This window comes from Xenopus laevis, chromosome 1L (assembly GCF_017654675.1).
Source record: "Xenopus laevis strain J_2021 chromosome 1L, Xenopus_laevis_v10.1, whole genome shotgun sequence".
Taxonomy (NCBI): domain Eukaryota; kingdom Metazoa; phylum Chordata; class Amphibia; order Anura; family Pipidae; genus Xenopus; species Xenopus laevis.
In genome coordinates, this window is record NC_054371.1 from 123,684,743 (window position 1) to 123,690,952 (window position 6,210).

Below are 6,210 nucleotides of genomic sequence, written 5' to 3' on the forward strand. Positions count from 1 at the left end.
AGGCCTTTCTCCTAGTGACATTTTAGCTGTATGTATTTCCATTTGTTTTCTGCTTGTCGTTCCCTTCAATATTGCACCGCTGCTTCTTGATAATTGTACCAGTGTACCAAGAATGAGGCAGATAACAGACACAATGAGTGTTCAGCTGCAATTTACCACCAAAAGGACTGTGGCATCCTAAGCACAAACCCTGATCTGATCGATTGGGAAATTAACCATAGATAGGTAGGTGTCATCCAATGCAAGGTTAACTAATTGGCCCCATTTAAGAATTTGTACGTGATGTGCAATAAAGTTAAATATTCCCTTGTTGATTTTTTGGGGTGCTGCATCTATAACCATAACACTAAGGGCTAGATTTGTCACAGTTTAAAAGGGGTTCCTGTTAAAGTTTTAGCATTTTTCCCTGTTGAATTTTTTTCCAGGCTTTAATGAAAACTTTTCACTGCTTTTTGGAAACATTTTAATGATATGGCTTAAATAACAAGGCATTTCCACAAGATGTATGCAAGAGAAAAACCTCAAATCAAATTTTTCCCCTTCACTAGGGACAAACTGTGCAAATTGTTTTTTTGAACTTTGATAAATCTGCCTCTAGAGAGTCTGTATACAAAGGGAATACACTACTTTGGGATGCTTGTACTGACATGATCAGGTGTCTGGAGTATATTTGGCATGTAGGAATGCCCCACTGCATAGTCACCAACAGATAAATGTGCAGAGTTACACATAGTCTGGTTTTACTATTGCTTGTGTGTGCCATTTATCTTACTTTGTACAGCATAATGGGATACCCTGTATTTAAATATAGGCACAATACTGTGTCTGATCTGCTGTAATAACTGTCATGATGGTGTCCTGGTGTGGTATCTCAGTGACACCTAGTGTTGTAAAGCAAGTGTTGCATTTTACCATCAAGGAGGGGATTACATTATGTCCCATGTACTAACTGAATGTGAAATCTGCTCTTGTGGGAGTTGTGTAAATAATGTAGTGGCAACTTTCAGTTACTTTTACACACAAAAACTTAGATCCGCCTCGAGCAGAAACCAATCATTTGTGTACATCATTTATAATTTTCCACTTTCCAGTATTATACATAAAATCAACAACTATGTGCCATGTAAAAATAATAAACATTAAAAAGCTTATGCATCCTATTAGATGTGTAAAGCTTGCCATAAACATGCCAATATTAAGTTGCCAGCACAGCTATGCATGAGCACATTGACAACCAATTTGAAAGTGTCTTTCTGATTTACATGCTAGGATGGAACGGGGAAGTAGAAATCTACTAGAGTGCCACTTATGATCAGTGTTTTTACTTTCCCTTAAATGGGATGGGATTGGAGGAAAGGAGAACACGGATGGTACATTTACTCCAATCCCCTGCAGAGAATCCATTTAATATAGACTGGAACTAATGGCTTCTCAGTGCCTCCAAAAGGGGCAACCCACTTTTTTAGTAGATTGGGAGAAATTGGAATTAAAACCTTACAGAGTTAAAATAAAAATTGAGAGTGCTGACTAGCCTGGATGAGCCCTAATTCAGTTGGCTTTTGTAAAATACATATATTATAAATATTTTAGTAGTATAGGCAATTGGTACCCTTAAAGGGATACTGACAAAGTCCCCTCCCCCCATTTCACAAATGGTAGATACTCTTCAGCACACTCCCTAGTGTCACCTCCTAAAGGTTACTCCACAAAGATCAGCAATTCATCAATCAAAGTGTCCTTCACCCCATTTGTTTAATTAATGCAGGCTTTACAGTGATATTTACACATTCCTATTTGTAGGACTTGTGTTAAAATCACTAATAAAAATACAGTAAAGGTCATTCATACTTATTTTTTTTATTAGCCATTTTATTTGCCCATTAGCCAGCCAATTTTTAACTTTGTGCTCTAACCCCTTCATCTGCAAACTGTGTAGTCCCACTAGCAATGGATCTGTCTAGCATCTTGGCTGTGTAAGTGTGATCACCCCCATAGACTTCCATTACAAACACAAGATAGCGTTCAAGCCCACAGGAGGATAGTGCCACCCACAGCACAGGCTAATAGACTTGGTACTGCTGGGTCTACACTGCATGACACGGTTGAATGTATTTATTTTTTTCATCTTTCAAAAAAAAAAAAAAGGCTTAATGATGTGATGGGTGGTTAGTGATACTGGCAACATTTCAATTATAGGAGTATGTGTCACTTTATGGTTGTATTTTCTGTTACCTTACAGGTTTAGATTTAAAATATTTCCATTTTTAAAGTTTTTTTTTTTTTGGTGTTCTCTACTCTGGCTTAGCAATTGTTTTTTATTTAATTCTCTTCCACTCAGATTAATTGGACAAAAATAAGACTGTTGGCCTGATACTGATTGTAGAATTCCTGCCAAAGAGTGAGAGAGTGCTGCTGTGTTCATCTTGAAAGGATAGAGACCATTATATCAGTACCAGAATATATTTTGCCCTGTGCAAGTAACTAAATTAACTAGTTCTGGTATAGCTCCGTGTCATCAGTCTATGCAACTGTACTCCTGGCCCTGCTCTTACACGTTGCTGTAGAAGATAAAGATTCCCTTACATGGTACAATGTGGTTGATCATTTCGGCAGACTTCCAGAGAGGTGTAATTCATCGTCCATAGATTGCAATGGAGGTGTTGGTGTCAGTTGTGAGTGAATTAATGTTTTTTTTGTTTTTTTTATTGCTGATGATGGTAGATGAATTGTGAATACAGCGTTGCTAGATGGGTGGAGGATACTGGGTCAGTATCTGGTCAGTCTAGTATATTACTAAGGTCTGTTTGTATTCTCCATGTTATGTAGTTCTGATCTTTTTCTAATGAAAAAGGAGGCTCTGTCCATTTAATAAAACAAAAAACAGCCATTTGCTTGCCATTTGGCTAAAAGAAGTTCCCCTTGTAAAGTTATTCCTTTGCTGCTGCATTGACACTTTACAGATGACCAGTTCCAAGCAGAGTATTTTTTTTTTTTTTGGCCAGTGAAGTATTTTTTAGGACATTACTTTTTCAATTTTTTTTTAAAAAACATGCCTCTCTTTTTGTGATAACCTTATAATAAGCGCCTTTTAAAAGTTACAGCTTACTTGTTTTTAAGTTTTATAAAACTCCCAGCATCCCCAGCCAGCCAAAAAAAAAAAAAGTTGTTAAGCTTTCCAGTGAATGTGCTTCTAGTGTTCACTAGAAGCCAATGATTTTCTGCTGGCTTTCATTCACAAGGTATCCTCCTGCTCTAGCCATAATAGCCAGAGTGGAACTTTCCATTATTGTCAATGGGGAAAAAGAAATGTCTCCTGGTTAATAGAGGGCATTATGGCGACACAATGAAATCGGCTAGTGTGCTATTTGCCTGATAGTTGTTTACTTCTTGGTTTCTGTTTGCTGCTGCCAATGCTATATACATATACTTTAGCTCAAATATCTGTCGGTATAAAGAGGTTGCCAACAATTCGTATTTGCTTCATGGCCACAGGCTGTTTTATTACTTGCAGTCAATTTCATTCACGCTAGTCACTGCTTTCACTCTGCACTTACTATTTCTCATAAGGTGTTTTTCTGAGTTTAGAAGATCAGTCTCCTGTATCTCAGCACCTGCCTTGTAGCCCTTGTCAGGGTCATTTACTTTGGACTTTTTAATGTTCCTGCAGAACCCCTTCCATTATCATTTCAGCCTTTCAGGCATCTCTATTTTAGGGCTTTGATCAGTGATTTTTAACCTTTGGGCCCCCAAATGTTGTTGATCACAACTCCCAGCATGCTTTAACCCATATTCATATGTTGGAGGGAGTTGGGGCTCATAGAATGCAAGTTTAAGAAACACTGAGGAAAACAAAAATATAGACTCGGGGTATGTCTACGGCCAGAGAAATTGTTCTTATTTTATATAGCCGCTTAGTTTGCTATTGCAAGTTCATCTGCCCTTTTTACCCAGTTAAGCTTAGAAGGGAAATCACTCCAGTCTTATCAGTTGCTTTTTTTAAATTTGTATTTTCTTACCCTAAATCCTGTTAATATGGTGTATATTAATAATATAAATATTTTTTGTTTTAAAATGTGCTTTTATGTGATTCATGTGTGACAACCCCTTTCCCCTCCCACCTTGCCATTTCATGTTGCACTGTGTAAAAATTAAATAAACCACTTTTTCCCACCTCTCTGTACTATAGCTATAGATGAGCACACACAACTCTTTCTTTCAACTCTTTATTTCTCCATCTCAAAGCAGATTAGGTGGGGATAGGAACAGTGGCAACACTCTTGAGTGCTTATTGAGCCCAATAGCGCTGCTTTCTTGCTTCTTTAACGTGCAATAGCCACCACTTTTTGTTCAACCCCTTTATTATTGGTTGCCCATTCATACCTTATCCTCAGTCTGTTGTATATGTGCCAAAGTAATGGTATTGATGGGCGTCACACTACACAGTGTGTGTGTGTGTGTGTGTGTGTGTGTGTGTGTGTGTATATGTATATATATATATATATATATATATATATATATATATATATATATATATATATATATATATATATATATATACACATACATACACATACATACACATACATACATACATACACACCACCTTCCTTTCTCCCAAGTTCATTGTAAGCAAGTTCTGAAAGAAGGGGAGAGACTATAGGGAAAGTTACCTCAGCAGCGTTTCCTCCAGCGTGGGAGCACAGGGCTGCCTTACTACACGCCATAACATTCAAATATTGCTTTTTTGATGAAACATATCTTTATGATGGTGCTGCTTGTCTGTGTTCTAGAAAGTAGTATTGGTTATGGAACCGGTAAGTGTTTGAAAGCGTTGTTTGCTTGCAGTGTGAGTTAATGGTGATGGTGAAATTGTATTCCAATTATTCTGCTGCACTGCGCCCCTCAACTCTTCCCGTGCCATTAGGGCCCCTCCTCCTTAATTATTGATGGCGCCTGATATAGCTGCACCCCCTGTAGCTCAGTTGAATTGATATTAATGGATTATTCCATACAGTTAGGGGACCAAGGATGCTTTATTACCTCTTATGTTTACCTACAAATATCTGAAATATACGAAATGCCCCATTCTGACTTGCCTCCAGTTCTTTAGCCATATTGGTATGGGTGGGGGTTTAATGGCACATTCCCCTTCTGAGATTATTAAGGCCCCTTGTACTATGAGGGTATAAAACAGTGCATTCTTCACTCACTATTCTTTATACACGGTTCTCTTCTTGGTATCTGGGCGCTGAGTTGGTTTTGAGTTGTTTTTTTTTATCTAATTGCTTTTCCACTTTGTCTCTTTGTGCTGACCCTTGCTCCTATTACCTAAATGCACACTGGAATTTGATTTTCATATTGTGCTCCTCTAATTAAACTATTTGAAATTTGGAATAAATTTTGTTCCTATAATACTGTTTCCTTTTTATTTCTCTTGGTTTAATTATTTTGAACGGTGTTCTGTGTTAACTGAACTTTTTGGGTGTATTCATGGACACACATTCTGTATCTGTCCATCTACGCACATACATCACTTGGACATTGGTTACATAGTTAGGTTGGATTGAAAAAAACCCAAAGTCCATCAAGTTTAACCCCTCCAAATGATGTCCATACAAACACTGACACTGACTTTTCCATACACTTCCATAAACTATATATACCAATATCTATACTAATAGCCCATGATATTGTGTCTGTCCAAAAAATCATCCAAGCTACTCTTAAAGGCATTAACTGAATCAGCCATCACAACATCACCCGGCAGTGCATTCCACAACCTCACTGTCCTGACTGTGAAGAACCACTTGCATTGCTTCAAATGAAAGTTCTTTTCTTCTAGTCTAAAGGGGTGGCCTCTGGTACGGTGATCCACTTTATGGGTAAAAAGGTCCCCTCGTATTTGTCTATATAAAGTCCTCTAATGTACTTGTAAAGTGTAATCATGTCCCCTCGCAAGCGCCTTTTTTCCAGAGAAAACAACCCCAACCTTGACAGTCTCCCCTAATAATTTAAGTCTTCCATCTCTCTAACTAGTTTAGTTGCACTTAGTCTCTGCACTCTCTCCAGCTCATTTATATCCCTCTTAAAGGAACAGTAACGTCAAAAAATAAGTGTTTTAAAGTAATGAAAATATAATGCAGTGTTGCCCTGCACTAGTAAAACTGCCGTGTTTGCTTAAGAAACACTACTATTGTTTATATAAATAAG